At 33.6% G+C, this 4,319-nt stretch overlaps 1 long non-coding RNA gene across 1 annotated transcript; it reads left to right on the top strand.

Moving 5' to 3' along the window:
* Positions 1–345: 345 nt before the first annotated feature.
* On the top strand, positions 346–3,829 carry LOC127337220 (uncharacterized). Its single transcript, XR_007873683.1, has 2 exons — positions 346–2,107; positions 2,213–3,829. It is a non-coding gene; the product is annotated as an uncharacterized lncRNA (long non-coding RNA).
* Positions 3,830–4,319: the final 490 nt, after the last annotated feature.

Below are 4,319 nucleotides of genomic sequence, written 5' to 3'. Positions count from 1 at the left end.
ACAGATTAGGCTAAAGCCGCCCCGTTGAGCAATGATTCCGTTCATGATCATAGCTCTCTGTTCATTTGAGGATGAATATTATTTGTATTTTATTCCAACTGAAAAGGCATTTCCATTGATATGATGCAAATCGATATGAATGTGAATGCTCCGCGCCACCTATACTGATGCCGCACATGCCATCATGGCTGACCGCACAATCCTTCTAATTTTATTCTAACCAAATGAAGCATTCTGAAAATAGTGTCTTCCAATTTTAGTGTGACACTATTCTTACCGCACAATTCCTTCTATTTATTTCTCACCGCCGCACAGTGCCTTCTAAATCCTTCCAATTTTATTCTGACCACATAATGCATTCTAAAAATAGTGTCTTCCAATTTTATTCTGACACTATTCTGACCGTACAATTCCTACTATTTATTTCTCACCGCAAAATCCCTTCCAATTATTTCTGACCGCATAGTTTGTCTTCTAATAATAGATCATTTTCCACTATAAATATGTCAACTCGTTACCGTATCTAGTCACTTCATCATATCTTTTGCTGGTTTTTGCTCCTTGTGCTCCTTGTAAGTTTTTGGTTTGTTCTTCATCACTTCATCATGATGCTTTTTTGTGAATTATATAATGTTGTTTCTGTAAGCACTCGTTTATACTCAATTAGTTATATGTGTGAAGTATACCGACTCGTTTTCTATGTGAATGCAATGCATCATATATACTGATCATTTGAATTAGTTTTTGTAAGCACTCATTTTCAATCTCAATAGAACTTACTAATCATTTGAACTAGTTTTGTGGGCATTATTTTGTGACGACACATTGCTTTCTATTTTTCTTCTGACCGCACGGTGCCATCTAAAAATAGAATTCTCACCGCATAGTGCCTTATAAACTTCCCCACCACATACCGCCTTCTAAAATTAGATCACCGCATGGAATTCTATTTTTTCTTATCACCGCACAGTGCCTTCTATTTTTTCCTGACCGCATAGAGACTTCTAAAAGTAGACAACTGTGTACTAAGTATTTTTTTCTCACCACTTAGTTCCTTCTATTTTATTCTAACCGCATAGAGCATTCTAAAAATAGATGACAACATGCCTTCTAATTTTCTCTGACCGCAAATTATCAACTAATAATAGATGACCGCGCAATTTGTTCTAAATTTTTTCTCACTGCATAATGCTTTCTAATTTTTTCTGACCGCATAGTATCTTCTAATATCAGAGCATTTTTTACTATAAATATGTCTTTAATATGTTCCCTTTTTGCGTAGCCTTGTTTTGAAAATTTCACTGGTACACTGAAGTTATGGCTGTAAGTACTCCAGGCTCGATATGCTCGCAACCCAGAAACTTGTGCACCTGGCCTTCTAGATATTTGACAGAGTTTTCTGTCAAGATGTTGCCAGAACATTTCGAAGAATATTCTGTATGTCTTTTTAATAAATGTTGTCATAATTTCATTTCATAAATACTTTTGTTTTTTGTGTAATTCTCTTATTTGTTCTTAAAAAAAAATATGCAAATTCTTCCTTGTTGTTACTATGCAAGGATTCAATTTTTATGCCCATCAAAAATCATAAAAGCTGTAGGTAGACCATCTCCCCACTTGGACGCACCTGCTGATGACTTCACCACACATCATCTCTTATTGGACTATTGTGGTTCATCTTTTCCATACAAGGATCATATTATAGGTCCTTGTTAGAAGCATTTCATATCACTACTGGAGATACAATCAAATTTTCATGGGATGAAGATAAAGACATCTATAATGTCTCCGTTCTATCCGGAATAGATGAGCCAAAATATTGGTTTGGATTCCCTGGTAATTTTATTTGAATTTTTTATTTTATTAATTTTCAATTCTTTTTCACTATTAATTATAGAAGAAAAAAATTATAGAGTGCAATAATCTATCCGCTGATTGTGAGGAAACGTTCTATAGTACTTATTTCACGGAAGCAACGGATGTTTCCCAACAAGAAATGAACATAATTGTCACTCGCTATAGGAAGTATATGAGGAGTCCGCATTATCATAACCATGCTCCTAGTTTCATTATTCACAGGCTTGAGAGTAATGAATACGCCAACTGGGTTAGTTTTTTTTTACAATTGTTGTTATCATTCTTATTTTTAAAATTTTCTTCTAGGTTTTTTTGTCATCAGTAGTTTGAGTAATGATTTTTTTTGATTTTGTAGGTAGTTCCATTCGAAGCTATCAAAACTTATGTTGTTCTACCATGGAAGGGCGGTGCTTTTTATGCATGCAATGAATATTCTGTTGATGGAACTTACAAAGTAAGAGATGATCGCACTATCATTTTCCGCGAACACTGATCTAATTTACGGGTGGACAATAGCATATTCTTTGGAGTCTTATTCCTTGCCAAGGTGGTGGCAAATAGAAATTTCATAGGAGTGGATATTTTAATTATTTAGGAATACAAGGATTTTTTTCTATTTGTAATAGTAGATTTTTTCTCTACTTTTTTTTGTAATAATTTTATCATTTTTTTAGATTTGTATTTCAAGAAGACTAACCCCCAAAGTTGTTCCAACATGTTGTTTGTCTTCTTGAAATACAAATCTAAAAAAATGATAAATTATTACAAAAAAAAGTAGAGAAAAAATCTAATATTACAAATGGAAAACATCCTTGTCTTCCTAAATAATTAAAATATCCAATCCTATGAAATTTCTATTTGCCACCACCTTGGCAATGAATAAGTCTCAAAAGATTATGTTCTTGTCCACCCGTAAATCAGACCAGTGTTCGCGGAAAATGATAGTGCCATCATCTCTTATTTTGTAAGTTCCATTGATAGAATATTCATTGCATGCATAAAAAGCATCGCCCTTCCTTGGTAGAACAACATTAGTTTTGATAGCTTCGAATGGAACTACCTACAAAATCAAAAATAAAAAACCTAGAAGAAAAATTTAAAAATAAGAATGGTAACAACAATTGTAAAAAGAAAACTAACGCAGTTCGCGTATTCATCACTCTCAAGCCTATGAATAATGAAATTAGGAGCACGGTTACGATAATGCGGACTCATCATATACTTCCTATGGCGAGTGACAATTCTGATCATTTCTTGTTGGGAAACATCTGTTGCTTCCGCGAAATAAGTACAATAGAACGCTTCCTCGCAATCAACGGGTAGATTATTGCACTTTGTTAAACACAATGTTGTATAATTAGTAGTGGAAAAAACAGAAAAATTGAAAATTAATAAAATAAAAAATTCAAATAAAATTACTAGGGAATCCGAACCAAAATTTTGGCTCATCTATTCTGGATATAACGGAGACATTATAGATGTCTTTATCTTCATCCCATGAAAATTTTATTGTATCTCCAGCAGTGATATGAAATGTTTCTAACAAGGGCCTATAATATGGTCCTTGTATGGCAAAGTATGAATCACAATCATCCATTAAGAGATGATGTGTGGTGAAGTCATCAGCAGGAGTGTCCAAGTGGGGAGCTGGTCTACGTACAACTTTTATGATTTTTGATGGGCATAAAAATTGAATCCTTGCATCGTAACAGCAAGGGAGAATCTGCCTAGATTTTTTTAAGAACAAATAAGAGAATTACACAAAAAAAACTATTTATGAAATGAAATTATGACAACATTTATAAAAAAGACATACAGAATATTCTTCGAAATGTTCTGGCAACATCTTGACAGAAAATTCTGTCAAATATCTAGAAGGCCGGGTGCACAAGTTTCTGGGTTGCGAGCATATCAAGCATGGAGTACTTGCAGCCATAACTTCAGTGTAGTAGTGAAATTTTCAAAGAAAGGCTACACAAAAAAGGAAACATATTAAAGACATATTTATAGTGGAAAAATGCTCTAATATTATAAGACACTATGCGGTCAGAAAAAATTAGAAAGCATTATGCGGTGAGAAAAAAATTAGAACAAATTGTGCGGTCATCTATTATTAGATGATACTTTGGGGTCAGAGAAAATTACAAGGCATGTTGTCATCTATTTTAAAATGCACTATGCAGTTAGAATAAAATAGAAGGAACTAAGCGGTGAGAAAAAAATACATAGTACGCAGTTGTCTATTTTTAGAAATCACTATGTGGTCAGGAAAAAATAGAAGGCACTATGCGGTTATAAGAAAAAATAGAATTCCATGCGGTGATCTAATTGTAGAAGGCAGTACGTGGTGGGGAAAATTTATAAGGCACTATGCGGTAAGAATTCTATTTTTTAGATGGCACTGTGCGGTCAGAAGAAAAATAGAAAGCAATGTGTCATCACAAAATGATGCGCACGAAACT

The sequence above is a fragment of the Lolium perenne genome, chromosome 2, assembly GCF_019359855.2.
Source record: "Lolium perenne isolate Kyuss_39 chromosome 2, Kyuss_2.0, whole genome shotgun sequence".
Classification (NCBI taxonomy): Eukaryota; Viridiplantae; Streptophyta; class Magnoliopsida; order Poales; family Poaceae; genus Lolium; species Lolium perenne.
Note: the sequence above shows the minus strand (reverse complement) of the source record. Positions and strands in the feature narration are given on the sequence as shown.